The sequence below is a fragment of the Pleurodeles waltl genome, chromosome 9 (genome assembly GCF_031143425.1).
Source record: "Pleurodeles waltl isolate 20211129_DDA chromosome 9, aPleWal1.hap1.20221129, whole genome shotgun sequence".
Lineage (NCBI taxonomy): Eukaryota > Metazoa > Chordata > Amphibia > Caudata > Salamandridae > Pleurodeles > Pleurodeles waltl.
In genome coordinates, this window is record NC_090448.1 from 606995814 (window position 1) to 607016183 (window position 20370).

Genomic DNA, 20370 nt, shown 5'->3' on the forward strand with positions numbered 1-20370 from the left:
AAAGTCAGCTTGTCTTCAGAGGTCATTTGTAAAGCATTTGTGCCACCCCTCACACCAGTGACACAGTAAAATACACCACAAAAGAGAATACACCTGTGATTATATAAAAATGTCTCTATATTTTAGATCATAAAAGCAAAACAACATAAATTAGAAATTCTGTACAGAGTATGCCCAAACTGTAATAGTACCCATCTTTCTTTAAGAAGCAAATATAAACAGCTAACAGGCATGGGTGGATACTTTGTCAGTTAGGCAGGTCAATAAGTTGCAACAGAGGCAAGAATTGTATAGCCAGTGCAAGCAAGGCAAGTGAAACACTCATATAGTATAACAATGTGAATTTATATGAGGAATACCAGGTCTGCAAACAGATTTCGAGCACACGCATATCACAAAATACCATCAGAGCACGCAGGGATGCCCGAGCTTCCACTAAGGTAATTATGGTACCTTGCATGAGCCTCTAAGAAGTTAGGTTAATCAGGCATCTGGAGTTATGTAGAAGCCGATAAGCTGACAAGCTTGGGAGCGCCTGCACGCTGGTAGCGGTATTGAAACCCGAGAAATTAATGGCAGAATGTCCAAGCAACCCCAGAATTTTCTCTACTGATGACGGAATAATCCGGAAACACATGTGTCTAGAGATACAGCAATGACTGCACCAAAAGAGGTGAATATTTTGATGAACTTTGAAACCAGTGTGCTTAAAAGATACAGTAATGACTACTGAATATTTGCACTATGATAACCAGCATGCTAAGGGGTAAGGGCACATGGATATGAGGCAGTGTGCTCCTACCCCCTCCTTTCACTGTTAAAAAACTCCCGCTAGCCAATAAGATGATGAGCTTGGGAGCGCCTGCACACCGGTAGCAGTATTGAAACCCGAGAAATTAATGGCAGCATGTCCAAACAACCCCAGAATTTTCTCTACTGATGACTGATTAAACCAGAAACACGTGTCTAGAGATACAGCAATGACTGCACCAAATGAGGTGAATATTTTGAAGAACTTTGAAACCAGTGTCCTTAAAAGATGCAGTAATGACTGCTGAATATTTGCACTACGATAACCAGCATGACAAGGGGTAATGGTGCATGGATATGAGGCAGTGTGCTCCTAAGCCTCCTTTCACTGTTAAAAGTCTCCCGCGAGCTGATAAGCTGATAATGTTGGATGCGCCTGCACGCCAGTAGCGCTATAGAAACCCGAGAAATTAATGGCAGCATGTCCAAGCAACCCCAGAATTTTCTCTACTAATGACGGAATAATCCAGAAACACATCTGTCTAGAGAAACAGCAATGACTGCACGAAATGAGGTGAATATTTTGATGAACTTTGAAACCAGTGTGCTTAAAAGATACATTAATGACTGCTGAGTATTTGCACTATGATAGCCAGCATGCTAAGGGGTAATGGCACATGGATATGAGGCAGTGTGCTCCTACCCCCTCCTTTCATATGGAGTCATGTAGGCCTGTGCGGCTACTACGTGGAATATGGTATATTGCAAGAATTCCTGAAAGCGGCCAGGCGGGAGCCTTCCTTGAGGGGTGCCACCACAGGAAATGAGCCTTCTGAAGTGTGTCCCTGTGGGGGACACACACACTGTTAGATGTTCCATGGGGACCTTACTGGGCCCCTCTGGGAAATGGGCTTGTGGCCGGCGGCAGCCCACAAGCGTGTGGTCCCCTTTCGTGTAACGCACCTTGGTCCTGACAGCCCAGCACCTCTGACACTGAATCCAGGTGAAACAGGGTGCTGCAGACAAGGAGGCAGGGCTGCGGTGACCTTACTCCTCAATGCTGGAACCCCACTGCCCGTGAGTGTGACGGGCAGTGGCAGTGGTGATAGCCTTTGGTGACGGTCCAGCAGGGGCCCGCGCCAGAGGAAAGGACTCTGTGCCTGCACGTGCTAAGGCCAGGGGGTGAGGCTGGCCAGAGCAAGCCTTCAGCTTGTTGGCCTGCCCGAGTTACAATGCAGTGTGGTTCTAAACAGATAGGACCGTCCTGCAGTCAAGGTTCCACGCACCACACAAGGATCATCAGAAGCAATAAGGGTGCCAAATGTTCACTGGGATTAAAGAAGCAGGCAAGGAGCTGAGGGCAGAGCTCCCCATGCGCTCGCTCCTGAGTGGTCTTTGGGAGTAGAAGTGCAGCAGGCAGGTGGGCCGGCACACAAGTAAATAATGATACTGATGATGGTCTCCCTTGGCAGTCTGGTGGCCCCAAAAATTAAGGAGCAGGTGGCAAGCAAGGCAACAAGCAGAAAAGCCTCCCAGTGAGTCCTTTGAGTCACCTAGCAGCAGCAGGCAGTTGGGCAACAGCAGCAGAGCAGTCCAGATGAGTCTGTTCTGAAGTCCAGCAGTCCTTCTGACAGAGATTCGGACACAGTTTCAAAGTGCTCTAAATAATATGGGGTGATAGCCCCTATACGTATACTCCAGGAGCCCAGCTTCTAGAAGGTGGGAGAAGGTTCCAGCCAGATTTGACCAGTACCAAAAATTTCCCTTCTCCTCTACTCTAACTCCAGACAGCAGTGGGGGGGTAAACAAGACCTTTTTGTCATTTGGATGATAAAATGCTAAAAAGTTGGGTCAACCTAGAATGCAATGGTCTTATCTGTTATAATTTGGGATCTTTTGTTGAAGAAAGAGCAATTTGATATCAGGGATTGCTCAATGAGTAACATACATTACTTTGAAGGTGTTTCTTGTGGCAACTGCCTTCTGAATGCTCTGTACATTAATAGAGGTGCTAGGAGGTAAAGACCTTTGGAATAGTCAATTAAGAGTGCTGAGAAATTGATGTTCAAACTTTCATGGGAAATGGAGGTATGAAACTCTTTGCAAAATTATTTTCATCATCTGGAAGCTTAATTTGAAAACTCGGTTTACTGAGGTAAAAAAGAGTCCTCAACCATCCCTATCTTCCATTTGTCATCTGAATGGAATGATGAGTACCTAATGCTCCCGAGCCCAGATAGTTAACTGGTCAATTTGCCACATACTAGAGTCTCAAATTTTAGCATGATTTATTTGACTAATATCCAGTGGTCAATTGTTTATCAGCTTTGCCTGAGATAGGAATCCAGATTGGATGGACTTTCAAGCTTTAAGATGTTATGAGTGTCAGGTAGAGCAGTTAAGAGGTAACCTCTTGAATCAGACAAACCTAAATCTTGACATGAGAACATGAGAGAAGCAATACTCAAACCTTGGGGTAAATAAGCTGTGGATTTCAATGGGTCGCAGGAGAAAGTAAGAAATTAGATGCGAGATCTCTATCAGGGAGCAATACATTTCTGGACCTTCTATATCTTCAAGTATCTTTAGGATTATATTGATAATAACTGTATGGAAAGCATGTAGCAACATTTCCCTCAGGTGCAATTTTCACACAGAGTCAAACTTCTGGATTTTCTTTAAATTACACAATTAGTTTTTGTTTGCATATATATATGATGCATGGATAAATTATGCTATTTCAGCCACTGCTAATTAAAGATTGATTCAAGATCAAGTTGGAGTACTGCTACTCCTTTTAAGTCAAAAGTACTTTTTATATGATCCCATCTGACTATCAGTGCTGCTTCAATACCACAGCCAGTACGGGATCAGGTTTGAAAGTCCAAGAGGAGGTTATTTTCTTTAATTAATGTAAATATTTGACAGCAAGCAGATCTTTCAAAGCATTCGCCTACAAAAAGGCCATTAGATTTTGTTTGGTACATCAAAGAGTTTGAATGATTTTTTAACAATATGTTTTATGTAGGCAGTTATATCTGGGAAGGCTCAGGTCTCTAAGGAGCAGTTAATGAATGATTCTCCAGAATAAGAGCAGTACGTCTTGGGAGGATGTCCATTCTTTCATGTGCAGCAACTGGGCCAACAAGTGGAATGCTGAGCCACAGTTTTCTGTGGTATAGGTGAAGTCTTCAGGTGTTAAACAGAAGTTGTTTTGCCTTTTAGACAGTGCCTTTATAGATTCTGGAATGGTATTGGGGTGCCAGTTTTTTCACTATTACTTTATTTCTTATGTTGTCTTTCATTCATGCTTCTATTTGATTTTTTTTATTTTAATTCAGGTGTTGTGCAACAGGTAAGAGATTTAGTGATTGAGATTAATGTCACTGGAATAAGACAGTAAAGGACAGTTGTCATACTATGATAGAATTGTAAACTGTTACTGTCATGCTGCAGATTAAGCAAGCAATTTAAGAGCAAAAGAAAAAAGGTTTCCAGTTTTGCCCATGGTCCGACACTTGTCAGGTGATTTGTAGGGCTAGGTTGTACTGTTTATGAATTGGGGAAGTTTATAGGAACACATGTGGGTCTACACAAGAGACTGAGTGGCTCTGCTTGCTGTATGTGTGGGCCTAGAAAACAGGTGTAGAAAGGTAATTGATTCTAGGGTAGAGAGCAGGTATTTCACTGATATGGATAAGGAGTGTCAAACAAATAATCTAGGTCTCCAAGTATATACAAGTTGGAATGATTTTGGTAGGAAGGGTTGTGTAGTTGTGGTGGAAAGATCATACAAATACACAAGTATATGCTGGTAATGGAGAACACTGGCAAAGTCAAATTAGCATTCCATGGCTGTTTACTCTTCAACTCAGTTGCATGATTACAGGTTTGTGAATGATGTATTGTTAGGAAACTTTATTAGAAATGTTTTTTACTGCTGAGATGGCTTTTGTTAATAAGAATCAGCATTGCATACCCATGTTTCTGTGTTTAACAATGTCAGGGCTTTGTTATGACATTAGAGGTTCAAATGGTTCTTATCCACTGGTGTAATATTAAATAATATACAAGAGAGGAAGTGATTACCTTTCACTAGTAGATCGGACCGTTTGAATAAGTAATGTATCCTGGAAAAGGAGATGAAGGTAAGTTCAGATCAACCATTTTCCAAAAAAGATTTTATAGGATTATGGACATGTGGGGAGGGAAGTAGGGATAGAATTAAGCCAGACAAGCTAGTATGGGGTATAGATGAAGGTAACGAAGAGGACGATAGAGAGGAGGAAGTGTTGAAGGAGAAGTAGAAAGTGAAGGAGAGGTTTGGAATGGGTGGGTGGTGTGTAATTAGAGGTATTGTTGGCATTGTTATGCCGATGATTTGTGGTATGAGTGCAGGAGAGGAAGGTGTTAAAATGTGGAGGTTAGTTTATCTAATTTAATCTAAGGGTATCTACATGATGCAGGAATGGGAGGAGACAGAAGAGTTAGTGAGATGGTCAATCATAACTCTACAGAGTTAGCCCTCTTAACACTGCTGTGCTGATACTAACCTTTCCACCACTATTGTTCTCCTGGCACAGGTATCCCGCAGTCACAGGGACCACCTTCACTGAGGCTTCCTGAAAGTACTTTTAAGAACCTTCCGCTTATTCACAAAGTTCACCCCCCAGCTACAAGACTCTAGTGCATACTCTACCTTCACACAAAAGATGATGGGAAGAATATTTACAAGTGGTGGATGGTAAACTCCGCCCAACAGCAAAGTTCACAGAGTTTTTGCCACTCTGCATTCCAGAGATGTCAGATTCTGGCATAAACTCCAGCATTCACTGTGCATTTAAATGCATTTTAGCAATGTGTAAAGCACATTGTTTCAGTATAAACAAAAAGTCAAGCAGTGCACTCAGTCTAACCCCTCCGTAATCCACATATCTCTCTATCACAGCTCATGTTCCTTACCCAAAGCAATGCAGGGGTCCCATGCCCACTAGGCTTGATCCAAGCTACAGGCATATAATATGTCAGAGAACACAAACTGGGGGATCCACTACTTGTAAACGCTGTGTTGTGCTTCAATATAAAACACTGTACATTTTCAGTGAAGATTGCTCTTCATTATCTCTCCCTCAATGTAATCAGAACAGAACCCTGTTGCTGTGCTTCCAATACAGGGGGAGGAGCCTGGGCTGGAATTCCACTCCCTGAGTGATGTCACACTCTGCCAGGGCTGCAGAGCCGGGAGTTTGCATAGCTCACTTTTGTATGACCCAGTACTTTGCAAATGAAACTGTCCCATTGCTGTTCCTCCTGATGCAAGCACACTTCTTGCTATCAGACCACAAACTTCCTCAAGTGCTGGGCATTCTTTTACTCAAGTCCACAACAGCGGGGAGAGCGGGCCGATAGCTGTGGGGTATGGGGAGACCGTCTTGTCCTTTGTGTGGATGTGAACCTTGGCTGCTTGTGGCTCATGTTCTATCAGAAAAGAAGTAGGTTTTCTCTTATAGTGAATTACCTTTTTTTAATGTGACTGTGCGGCTGGGGCACTGCCTCTTATTGTTTGTAATTCTTATAGATCGAGTTTGCAATTACTCAAGAAGAATACTCCTTATGGACACATGAAAAAGTAGGACGCATCTATTTTCAGCGTTGCTGTCTTTCAAGCACAGTGTGCTCAGGGCCAGGGGTCAATAATGCAAAGGAAATACACAAATTATCTTCTGTAAAGAAAAACAAATATGAAAAAGGCATCATAATGAAAGATTGCTTATGTATCCTGGCATGAAATGGGAAAGTGCTATGCGTGTAACAGCATGCGTCGGAGCCGCTGGGCAGAGATAGATCAGTAGGGCTGACAGGCGTTGAAAGTATGTTGGGTAAATTGGAGGCTTTAAGTTGATGTTAGCCTAGAGGGATAAAGCAAATCTCTGCATTCCTAAACATTGTTAGTTAAGAGGTTAAGAGTTTGTGGCGTTGTTCATAAGCTCTTCGTCCAAGTTGCTTTGGGTTTCTCTCTTGAGTCACACTAGCTGTCCTTATTGTATTTCATGCACTTGCTCTGCTTCAAGTTCACACAGGTCTTTGAGAGTTTGTAGGTGTCAATGGGCATTAGCAGCCTGCCATGTTTACAAGTGATTTCACCAGGCTTTGAGGCAGCGCATGCCGGTGCTGCACGTGTCTGTGCACATACACAGCTGCTGAGTGTTGGGTGAGTCGATCTCTGTGGAACCAGTTGGAGTTTTTATTTAACTTTGAGGAATTCTGCCGAGTACAACTTTGTGTGTTTCACCCACCCCTAGTTTCAACCACTGGCAGTCGCCCAAGGAATTATTCCTATTGTGGGGCACGATTTACAGAGGTAAACTTAAACATGTGGTCTAAACTAAGACCAAACATCTAAGTTTATGACTTAGTAGTATCTTTACTAAGCCCAGAGAGCGGACTTAAAGACACTACGTAAAGATACTACTCGTAAATGTCCTTCGTGAATTCTCAAAGTCATAAACTTAGGCATTTGGTCTAAGTTTAGACCAAATGTCTATGGTTACCTTTGTGAATTGGGCCAGTGTTTTTTTTCTAAATCACCTGTGTTGTCATAATCCACATCCCCTTTGAATGGTTCCCTATTCACAGAGGTCCACCTGCATCATTAAAGAATGCCCACCAGTGGGGTGCTTCTTGCTAGAAGTTGAGTCCGCATTCTTATACCCTGGCTGCAAGTAGTCCACGCAGAATTCCTTGAAGGGACCACAAGGCTTCTTCCCTTGGAAATGATAAACCTTCCCTGTAGTTATCTGGCCGGAACACCCCTACCATGGCTACAGTTTGTAGCCCTAAGGAAACCCCTGTTTTCTTCATCTAATTTGGCCTGACTCACCCTTGTTATGCCATCATCCTTAGGTAGTTCAGCACCAGTGTGTCTGGAAACACACATCAATCTTTCTACCAGATATTAGAGTAAATGTGTTAAAGGTACAATAGATTCTAGCACAACTGTTCAAGCAGTTATTCAGAACATGTTCGTTCATGATCAAATTATAAATCTCATCAAATTTTGCTAATGTTCTGGCCTTCAAAAAGCCCTAAAGTGAACTGAAGTATCAATAAAATCCTCCTGTGATTGCATAGACTATTTGGTGGTTCTACTGAACTTCTTGAGCTACTTCAATTGAACCCACCTCAACAGAACAGGATGTGTGTCTCTCTGTGCTGTAACCTATGGATTCTTAAAACAGCATCCATCCCTTGTATTGGTAACCACCATGAGAGTAAGGCTCCTCTGATCTTTTTTTCCTTATGCATTACATGTATCTAAAAATTAAATGACCTTATCTATAAAAATACAATTCACATAGCTTGGTACTACATCTTTTGATATGTGGAATTTAGTGGCAACTCAGATGTTTCCAGATTGCTACTGAGGAGCAGTTAAGGCAGAAACGAAGAGGCATCAAAGTACTAGATGTAAGATGCTACCTAGAATGTCTATGTTGGTTTATCCAGTAGTGAATTACACCCAACATAGAGCAAGTGTTTGGGTTCATCAGAGACGTGAAGCCATATCTTAGGAGATGCAACAAATATTATTGTAGCGCCTAAGGGGGCTACCCTGAAATGGTAAAGGCAGAATCCAGTTGGTTAAGTGAGGCTATGTAGGAATGGTGATGGCAGAAGCAAGCAGAAACAGCAGGTGCCAGTGGGTCTTTAAGGCCATCCTAGAGCAGTTATATGAGTACTGAGTAGAGAAATGGACACCTCAGTACTCTGTCTTGTATAGCAGAACCTATAAATGGGTTGGTGATGACAGTACTGACTATCCAGCAGTGGTCAAGGCAGTACTGAGGAGCAGCAGTAGACACCACAGTATTGGATCTAAGGGCTACCCCAGATAATGTTAGGGGCATATTCAGTAGTGCCACCTTAATGCCTCCTTAGAATCATTTTGTTAATGTTAATAAGGTGCTAAGGTGGCTTTTTCCCTGCGCCATACTAACAAAGTGGAGCAATGCTTGTATTGCCCCACTTTGTTAACACTTGTGCCACATTATGCCTGCGCCAGGCATAATGCACCAGCCACAATGTATGCAAGGGGGGGGGGGGGGCGTTCCGGTGCTAGGAGGCCTGCAAAAATGGCACAGTGAAATTTAATAGATTTTATTGCTCCATTTGTGGCATAATTGTTAACGCCTGCTCAGTGCAGGCGTTAAAATGACACTCCCATAGAAACCTATGAGCCTTCTTGAACTTTGCTACACTAGCATCAACATTTTTGATGCTAGTGTAGCAAAGCGACATAATGGCATAAACAATTCTGACACTACTGTGCTAACGACCACCATGGTGTGCTGTATTATAAATACGGAGCAACCATGGCGGCGTTAGGTGCTAGTAGGGGATCGTAGACAAAGTGGTGCATCAGCTCTGATGCACCACTTTTTCTTAAATATGGGCCTAAGAGTGAAGTCCTTTGAATAACTAAGATTTTTGTTATGATAGGCCAGAAGCAGCGAGTGGTGTGGTTGAGGAGAATGGGTTGGATGTGCGAAGGTCACACATTTTGGGTCTAACCCTTAGAACCTACCTGACCCCATCAGGCGTCAACAGGGAAGCAACCATGATAAGTCACCTGTCACCTTTCTGCATTTACCTGGGTACAGGGTTGTATTCCTGGTAGGAAGGGTTAAGTAGGTGGAAAAGAGATAATCAACCATGAAGCCCCACCCTTTCTCCTCTTTCAGAAGGAATTGAAAATATATTTTCTTAAGTAATACTTTATCCATAAATAATAAACAAGTGCACTATTATCAGGCGGTAATTGAAAAGTCCTATCTGCCCTGCAAATCATATTTCTACATATCACCCAACCTGTGTACTGTGTTCCAATATTTTCTAGTCATCTGTACAGTGTTTTAACATTTTCTAGCCATGTTTGTACTACAGTGTTTCAAAGATTTTCAAGCCAGGTTTGTGCTCCTACATTTACACGCATATGATAGCTTGTAGCTGGCACATGAAACTTAGCCTATAGAGCATCGTAAAAGTGTAGAGGCATACCCCAGCTGCAGTGTTACAGATGTCAAATATATACACTCCACTAAAAGCCACCATGAGGCCACTATCCCACTGGCACACCTACACTAATCTACTATGTTAAAGGGGGGTGATTATTCATACGTAAGGAGGCTAAGCTGGTGTAGCCATCTGCTCAGAACTCTTCTGTCAATTAATAGATTGGAATGTAATGAAAAGAACCCACCTCGATGACCTTCCAGGGAAAATTATAGAACGAACAGTGTCCTACCTAAAGTGAAAAGGTGACCTAACGTTTAGAATTAAATCAGAAAGGAAATTAACAAATGCATCCCTTGAAAAAAGCAGCTAAGGCTCTGAGCCAAACAGCTGCTGAAGCTCAACCAATCTTCTTTTTAAACGTCAGCCACAAGGAATAAGATTTAGAAGGCAAGATACTTCAGATGGACCTCACGGGGACTCGATAGCTGCAGGCTGGGCCCTAGGAGGGAAAACAGCCAAACTAGAAAACATTTATGATCCTTACTGAATGACACATTCGTGTAAGGACGGATATGATAATCTATCTGCAACTATTTGCAGGCTAGTAATTATTCTTCAGATTCGCAGGGCTAGGAATATGATGCTCAAATATTGACCTACCTTGCAGCGTCCAAATCTTCGCTTGTGTAGACCTTCAGATCTCTTGCTTATACTGCATTGTGGTTCTTGTCTAAAGCATTACCCTGCACGTCTGGGTCAATCAATTTAACAAAAGATGAAATAAAAGGTACAGTAAAGACCGTTAAGCCACCTCTAACTGAATAACTCCAGTGGTTCTCTGTGATTTACAGAAATGTTGTAAACAAAGATCATTATGCTTTTTAATTGTAATGATTGTTTTTCTCAAAGAATGACAAAACGTGACATTGAACTTAGCATGTGGCACTTCACGCTAAGTCCACACATTTTCTAGTATGGGAAATGTATGTATCCTTACTACACTTTTGTGCACGTATTCGCACAGATATGCGAAGATTATGCATTTCCTGGTGACTAACTCCCTTTGTTTCCATGTCTGCTGACTCGTTTGCAGTTTGAATGACTAAATACTTTACCATAGTTCATTATAAAATACACATTGAAAATCACAAGTCTGACAATGTAAAGAGTTATTATTCTGATGCAAGAAGTCTCTGTAAAAACCGCTCTCGAGTTATTGTCAACATACCCTACCAATTCTGATGTCTAAATCTGGAATTGGTTATCAGTGAATAAAAATATAGACAAATCAATCATTTAAAGATTCTAGATTCGCATAAATGTTTACACATCTTAAATACCTTTGGCCTGATTTAAAAGGAAGTGGCGCATAAGCTGTAATGCTCCACTTTTCTTGCGCCCCCCCAACGACACCATGTGTGCACCGTATTTACAATACAGCGCACAATGGTGCACATTAGGACAACAGCATCAGAATTTATGATGCTATTGTGGTACTTTGCAGCATTAGCGCCATAACTTGTGGCGCTAATCCTGCAAAGTAAAGGGAGGCCCATTGAAAGTAATGGGTTCGCTATGTTAACGCCTCCTCTGAGCAGGCGTTAAAAATGACCCTAAAAATGGCTCAGTGAAATGTTGTAAATTTCATTGCATCATTTTTACGGGCCTCCCTGCGGGGGAATGCCCCCTTGCATACATTATTCCTGACACAGGCATAATGTGATGCAAGGTGTTACAAAGTGGTGCAATCCAAGCATTGCCCCACTTTGTAATTAAGGTGAAGGAAACTGTCCTCTTTAATGTCACATTAGTGTAAAGTAATGATGGTAGTGTGTCGCTAAGAGGTGCTAGGGCTTTTTAAATCTGGTCTCTTGTGTCACATAGAGCTAGCAGTGCCAAATTAGTTGCAGGAACTCCTAGTACTGTGTGTTTTCAGAGATTAGCGCATGGCTCAACTTCAGCTTTATTTTAAGTTTTAAGAGGCAAAAGTAATTGTAATGAAGAAGGGAAGGGCAACATATGGAGGGGCCAGCAATGCCCTGGCAACATTGCAGGATGTGAAACACAACGGTATGTGCGTATCACTTTCAAGCACTACAGAACCCGGAAAGTAAAAAAGTCGCAACACCATAACATTCGGTTAAAAGGTCACACCCAGAGTTATTTCTTTTTTATTCAATATCTCGGAGTCTAAAGTGGGTATGATTTCATAAGGAATCATTTCTCTTAAAGCACAAACTAAACTGATATAACTGGGAAGGACTACATTCCCTATGCTCAGCACTTGCCACTAGCGGTGGTCTGGGACCTAAAATAAGTCTTGGAAAATGTGTTCATACCACCCTTCCAGTGCCCCACTTCAGTGAGGATTTGGGTGGCAAGTTATGTGTGTGTTGACAAAGAAAATTGTGAGCGTTCCTAAAAGCCGCATTTCAGATGAACCTTCCATGCAACCTTCAAGGCAGACCCCTTGTCCTAAACCTTCCAAAACATTTCCCTCTGTCAAATATACCTGGCCATCTGGCACTTAGGGCAGTGGCGGCCTATAGGACAAATATATGGTGGGGCGTAATGACGCCAAACTCACCATATTTGCAGCTCCCCCCATGTGAGGCACTTCTCCCCTGCCTCCCACAAGTAGGAATGGAATGGAGAGACTTACTTCCTGCTCAGTGATAACGCAAATCCAACCAATCCTGGAGCTGCTCACATGCTGTTTTCAGCATGCGAGCAGCTCCAGGATTGGTAGAAGAAGGCTAACACAGCTGTCATTTTGAGCCTGGGGGCCAGTGCCAGCAATCCCCTGACCGTTTGACAGCCCTGGGATTGCTGGGTCTACAGTGCTCATGTTAGACTGGCCATAGGAAGACAACCGGCAAAACCGACATGCACACTGAAAGGAGAAGGAGTTATCCAGCAATTGTAGGATTCATCCCGGCTTTATTCCCTCACACGTGCACTGTACACAGCGCGAGCTGGTGGCAAAATAAAATGCCATTATTATGCCATTATATTTACTTGTGTCTGCCTGCTGCACTTGCAGCAGAAGGGGCAACTATTCTCCGCTCTTGAAGAGGAACCGCTCCTAACACAGGGGCATATTTTCAAGCTCCTTGAGCTGCCTGTGTGTCACTTTTTATGAAGATCCGGCAGTGCAGCAAGTATATCCATATATATGAGGCCACGCAAAGCCACTTTGAATGGCTTTTCATGGCCTCATAGATATGGTGTAAGGTAACTCAGAACAAGCTGGAGGAGTTCCATGGGCGCTGCAGTGGGTGTTCCCATGGGTTTTGACTTATTCCCAGATTTACAAGGATATGTATATCTGTGAATGCGTCAAAACTGTATACATCCCCAGGGCAGGCACAACGAGGAGAAACACTTATATTTCTCCCCGTTGTTTGCTCTTTTTATGTGTGCTGCATTCTGGAAGCACTTCTCAAGATTGCTTTTGTGCAGGAAGGTGCCCGGGTGGCCAAGTACACCTGCAAGATAACTTGCGCTCACCCTTTGGTAGCTTGGCATAGAGCAGTCAGGCTTCCCTCAGAGGCAATGTCTAAAGCAACAGCACATTCCCACAACATCTCGGCTGAATGACCCCAAAAAAGAGATTTTGCACGGGTTGTAGGTATAGAAAACCTGGATTCAACACACACATATGATTAACGCAGTTAGAGTATTATGTGATCTCAGCGTAAATGTCAAAGAGCACACCACACTTCACAGGAATCTCAATGAACAAAGGAACACATGATAATAGGCCCAACAACATGAAACATTCATTACTGTATATACATTGGGGGAAAACCCTCCCCATAGCACATAAGGTGCCCACCCGCTGTCAGCCCTAAGGCCCAAAGTCACATTACCCTTGATCAGTGTAACATGTTAAAAAATGTATATCTCAGTATAATCACATTCCCACTTAGACCCAGGCCCTCAGTTGCGCTTGTAAAATGTGATACATACTTTATGAATTCCCTGGCAGAACTTGAGTACCCAGCAACACCACAGTGCTGCCCCAACACCCACTCATTCTTCCCCAGAAACACTCCCTCACATCCACCCCACACCAATGTATGGGGCCCGGGAATCAGTTGCCGCAGGTATGCATGGACACACTCCAATGCACCCTAGCTTTCAGCACCCTAATGTGATACCCTGATAACTGGCAAGTGAATGTCCAGATGCTTGCTAACCCTCTGGGTCCCAACCCACCCTCCACGTGCCAAACAGCCTCCAGTTAACCTTGCCCCACATGCAACCCCCAAGATTATAGTACTTTCCACTGGGCACCCAGCTGCTTCCAGCCAAGTCTTCACTCATCAGATGTAGGGGTCAATGGGGGGACCAGAAAGTCCGCAGCCAGTAAACAATTGAGGAGAAGGCATTCAGGCTCCCAATAGGAGGTTCACAAAGAGGTCTGGAAAACACAAGGGGATGGTCACCGGGGCCAGCCGTGAGACTCGGAGGCACCCAGCTCCACCAGACTATCCAATGTTAACAAATAGCATTCAACTTCAGCACTTCCGGAATGGAGAGGTGCTGTTGGGGCGTGTTGACTCAACCCACACTTGAGACTTCAGGTTGTACACAAGTTACCAGGTCCATGTTTCCGGACTGGAGAAACCCTGTCTGGTGCACGTGAACGTTAAGTGCCCCAAGACAGATTTGATCCGCTGTAGAAAGTGCTCAGTCCCATAACCCTGTGGTTTGAGGTACTCTACCCAGTACTCTATGACCTTGGCAGTACTGGACTTTCCAGTAAAACACACTAGACACAAGTTTCATCATGGAGTACTAGGCCAAGTGAAGCCACACAACAGCAGGCAAACAGCCTCAGGCCAGTCTTTAATCAGGAAGGGTGTGCGGATCCCCCTCCTTGGACAGTGATCTTCCTGGGCACCCATATTCCTCTGACAGTGTGCCAACATAGTCCAGCTGCACTGGTCCCATGTATCCGTGAGTGGTACTTTAAGTTGCAAATGTTGAGTGACTCTATTTATACCAGGCAAAATCTTTGAAGTAGGGGTGGTTCTAATGGTATTGCTTTGAACCACAGTCTCCCCTAAATTTCCTCCTTGTCTGCCCTGGGGTCCTGGATTGCAGATATTCATTTTTATGGGTGCCAGGCAATGGCTTTTGGAGGCCAAGTGTCAGAACCTCTCCCCTATCTATCTCACTAAGGCCCCAAAGCAGGGATCTGTCATTCTGGATGCCTGAGTTTTATCGTGGTCATCTGGGGAATGTTCAGATGTGTCCTTCATGTACAGAGCATCCGAACCAGTCTCAACACCTTGTTATGCCCACTTCCTAGAAGTGGTACTTCCTGGGCAGAGATGACAAAACTACTGTTGCCAACTGCTCAAGTTTGTCATCCCGAGTCCAATGATACCAAACAGTGTGAGGTTGCTCCCCTGCAATCCATTACTGCAACCTGACTTTAGAAGCCTTGGCGTCCCATATCACTGTATAGGTAGAGCAGCTCTCATGGGCAGTATAAACAAACGGGGTTGTCAGTACTTCTCAGGCACTTATGCGCTGGTGCACACACCAACCTGTGAAGGCAGTTGAAACTGGTAATAGCCACCACCACTGTGCTTGTGTGACTCAGTTGACATGAGCCCTTAGGCTCCGTTACAATCTTGAAATACTTGTGTGTACATGTTTGTACCATGGTCACTTAGGTCAAGTGCTTATTCACATAGGAACTACCCCACCCAGTCATAGGCATGGACCCTCGGGTCAGAGAAGGCAATCCCCATCCAAACCTGTCCTGGCCCAGGTACTCAAACCTGCACACAGGCAAGGGTGCTAGTTTCTAAATTGTATGTATGGCATGGACACTTTCATTGGCAGAGGAAAAGTGCTCTGAGCCCTTAGGCTTATGGGTCATATGGTGCTCAGATGTGATCGGGTGCCTTCTGAGCCACTGAGCCAGTGCTCCACATGGGGGGTCTCCAGCGTGTGAGTATGCTGGTGCGGCCGGCTGTGCCAGGCCAGTTCTGTGCCCAGCCTACCAGACTTAAGGCACACGCTGGGTACAACCATGGCTGGTCCTACACACGCTAGACAGTGCAGTCTCAGCCCATGACCACGTATCAGGGAACTGGCTCCCTCCTTGGGATCCATCCAGCTCCCCTTCAGTAGGGGCTCCCCCTGTAGGGGTCCACCCCTACTTGGGCAAATCCTTCGGGACATGCCTACTTGGCTCCACACTGACCACCAAACCCTCTAGTGGGGCCCTCCAGGGATGGTGTAGAGACCACTCAGGTCTCTACCTTTTGAAGGGATCTTTATCCTGAGCGCAGGCACTCACAGGCCTACTCAATCAGGCCTCGGATGGGGCCAATGGCATTGCCAATTGGGCAGCGTATGTGCCAGAATTCCCCTTGGCAACCAGGGCCACACCCCCTCCATGTATCTGGAACACTATCATATGGGGCAGCTATAGTGCGGCACTCCAGCCATGTTCTTTCCCACCCTACCCTACCTTTGGTAGGATTGGTGGTCACTTCCCCTCTGCAAGACAGTGGAGAAGTGTCCAGAGTTGTAAGGTCCAGCATGGATCGACAGCATAGACTGGGAGGAAAAAGCAAAATGTTTCAGGATTTTTCCCTACAGATAGCCCTGTCAAACCATTGTACATACTCCATCCAAATTATTCTTCTGTGTTCCTCTCCTTCCAAAACACTTCAGCCAAGCACTACATCTCTAAATTATTTCCATTGTGTAGAAAATCCACCTTATCTGCATGGTCACCCAAGTTTGTGAACCTTTTTCTGGACCCTATTTTGCTAGTTTGTTTAACTCTGCACTTCACTCCTGCAAACCAGGAGTAAAGGGCATGTGATTTCACCTTTACATATGTCTAAATTGGCTTTTCCCCTGGTTGACATATTTGCCTTGATTATGACTAGGGCTGGAAGTTAAAATCCACCTGTGGACTATGACACCTATGGTAGGTATCATCTACAGGGTTGGCCTGTACATCCTGCAAAACATGCTTCAGGCCTACCATGTGTAGCCTGACTGCAGCAGCCTAAAAATCTGCTGTCCGGCTTGTGAAAATAATCCTTTTTGATGAGTGGAAAATACTGCTTTTAAATATTAATGGCACTCCTAAGTTGAACTTGTTGCCCACAAGGTAGTTTGCATTATATTCAAAAGTGAAAATGTGAGAAATTAAAGTTGGCATGCTCCTCCAGTGAGTAGCCCCAAAAGCTCTTTTCACTGACAGGACTGTAGCTGCATCCTAGAACATATCCCAATACAAATAATAAACTTCAATTTAACATATGACAGTAAACAGCTAAACAGTCAGTGAAAGATTATTTTTAATATTTATTAAAAGTCAAATTTGCTGGTCAAGCCAGCATTTTTATTAAATATATAGGAAAAATAACTTACGCTCCGGGCAGCTAATTTGCATTAGCCTGCCAGTAGCTGCCAAGCCTAATGAAGTATGAAACCTGCAGCCAGAGCAGAATAATAGTGCAGGCTTGATACAAGTAATCTGATCCCTATCAGCCCAGGAGGACAGTTTGGGGTGGACCCAGGTATTTCATTAACTCTAAAAGGACAGAAGGTGAGGCCTAACCGATCATAGTTTAGTCTAAGGAGAGACCTGAAGATGGGAAAACAGTTTTCACCAAGGGCCACACTACCCAGACAGGCACTGAATCCAATGGGAGGGAAAATGCAGCAGAATTGATTTGGAGTGGACACAGTGGACTGGACATCCTATTTCCCTAGCCACACTCCTGGGTAGACAGAAGAGTTCTTCACATTTGAGGACATGTTTCCCCATCTTGAAATGTAGGAGTAAGGGGTATTGTGGGGTTGTTTGCACTAGGGCAGACAGGGACTGCTAAGAAAGTGGGAAGTGTAGCCTGCAGAAGTGATTTCCTCATTGGTTAGGGAGAGTCCAGGAGTCATCACCACAAACTGGTTAGTGCCAGCCATTAGTGTGACACCCAAGGAACCCTACTCAGAACTTTTTCTGGTCCTGATGAAGATCAGAATACAGTTGAACCTGCTGTCTGTGTCTTGAGAGGCACCTAGAATGACAAGACATGCTTCCTGTTGTACCCAGCACAAAGAAGTGGACACCAAGGGTCTGTTTTCTGAAGTCCTGGGTGGCTACAAGGAGAAAAGCTTAAAGAGGTCTTTTTTTTAAATGACCAGTTGACTGGTAGCAACTGTAACTGGATTTTACTGGCATCCTCTGCTGGAGTGAGTCCTGTCCCTCAGGGTCCCTACGGGTTGTCACTGTGATCCTGGGAGCCTTAGAAGTGACCCTTAGGAGCTGCTCCAGAAGCCCTGAAAAGGGTGGAACTTAGAAACAAATTGGCCTTACTTGTCTCATTTTGATGCACCTTCCTCAGAGACAGCTTCAGCCTTGCCCCGCTGGAGAATTTTGATCTCCATAATAAAGACTGTCAGAAGGTAAAATCTTTAATGAACCTGTTAATTGTATCTGACCCGTGCATCACCATGGTCAAACTGTGCCTAGGTCTAAGTCTACCAATTCAATAGACTATCATTGGTGCTTAGTGCTAATTAGTGCTATCATTGGTGCTTAGTGCTAATTAGTGCTATTTTTACTTAAAACTGAAAATTCCAATCTCTGTCTCCCCCAATTGAACATTACTCTTAATGAATACTTTACACATTGCCCTATGGTAAGCCTGTCTTTTCCAACTTAGTGACTTTTAGGTTCATACCCACACATTAGTGATAGTTTTTCTTGAAGTGGGTGATTTAGAGTTGTAATTCCCTGAGGTGTGTGCTCTTCCACTCCAAATAATAATCCACTTACTTACACTTTGCATGTAATGCATCTATGCCTGTTCACACATAACCAATTTTTAGCTAATGTCATTATCTCAAATGGGACAAGCAACTCTTGCTCTGAAAATCCTTTTGGAAAATTCCCTGGTGCCAGAGAATTTACTGTCTCATAATGAAGTGGTTGGATACCGATGGCCTAGACTGATACCTATTTACTTTCTTAAATCCATCCAGTGGCCTTCACTCAATAATGTATGTTAAGTTGCTTCTTCCTCAAACCATAGGCCTCACTTATACAAGCCCTTTCTTTTGAAAGCCATTCATCTCCTTCTTAGAAGCTGGGATACAAGCAAGCCAAAATTATTCAACAATCAAAGCTGAAAATACTTTGGAAAGACAAAATTCAGAACTTTACATAAAGTGAAGTAAATAGTGGGCTTTGTTTGGAAGATCAAGAGAGATACATGACAACATAATAACTGCAGCATGCTTGAAAAATGTTTTTCATGCCCTAAGTTTGAAGCTTAAAAAGAGGTTTGGTGATTTGCTGTTTAGTTGGTAACGTTACTACTTGTTCCTCAGTCACAGAAATAAGTGACTACTTTAGAGAAAAAGGATGGAAATTGGGAGATTGAAGGGCATAATTATCAGCTGTGTGATGAGATATAATACTAAAACCAACATTTACACAAGAGATACATATCTTCTAAAGTGAATGAGCACATTCTTGACGGAGAGAATGTAATGAGAAAGCCTTAAGGGTTACCCGCTGGGTGGAAAAGGAATTAGGGTTAAGGCACCTAGGGTGACTGAGGAGAGTTAGAAGTAGTAGAGCGGATGTACTGGAGGAGGTTCAAGAGGTAAGGAAGCTGCCAAGTGTTTTAGTGAACAATATTAGGGGACAACAGGGAGTCACAAGTCATGGAAAGTAGTGCCTACAATATAGGATAAAGTCTTCTATTCAAAGTTTTGTTAATACGTGTTATTGGGTTGAACCTTAAGCAGAAGTACAGATTTATATATTTTTTGTAAACATAAAGCACTGATCTATACTGTTATGCAACAAACATGTGAAATTGAATGCTGTAGAGACTGTGTAAAGGGAAGTGTTGTACACCACTATGATGGGTAGGCATTAGAGTTCATAAGGAAGCAATCATGTGTCTGGGCAAATCAGAATTTGATTGCAAGGGCAATGGAGATTGGTCCAAATAATTAAAGGTGGGTGAGTAAGGCCCACTCTTGCCACTTGTAATGCACAAATATAAGATGATCCAGGACCTTTGCAAAACATAGAACTAGCACTTTTGACATCTATTATTTGGAAAGAGAATTTTAATTTATTGGTGTGCCTAGCTTAAGTAATGAAAACCTGAGAATATATAATGTGTACAGAATGAAACCCCCTGGATTCTTAGTTATATATATTCTGAGTTATATTTTTCATAACCACCAGTTTAAAAGCTGATCAACACTAGATTAGTGTTTGGCATTAGGGAATTGTAGTAACTCCATCACTAAAATCAGGTGCTTTACGCCTGGTACTATTGTGTTAGAAGTTAATATATTTGATAAAATAAAAGTAGGACAGTTCAAAAGGTGTTACAGGGATATACTAGTCCTCTCTGATCGTCAATTTGTAGGCCACATGAAACAGGAAAATGTAGATTTGTTTCATAATATAGATTCAACATCAATATACTTGGTTTGTATGAGACCTGACAGCCCTTAGGGCCATCTTCCCTCAAACCTTTGCCTCCTAACCACCTGTTGCTGAAATTTGTTTTTGTTGACTTTGGGACTTTGTGC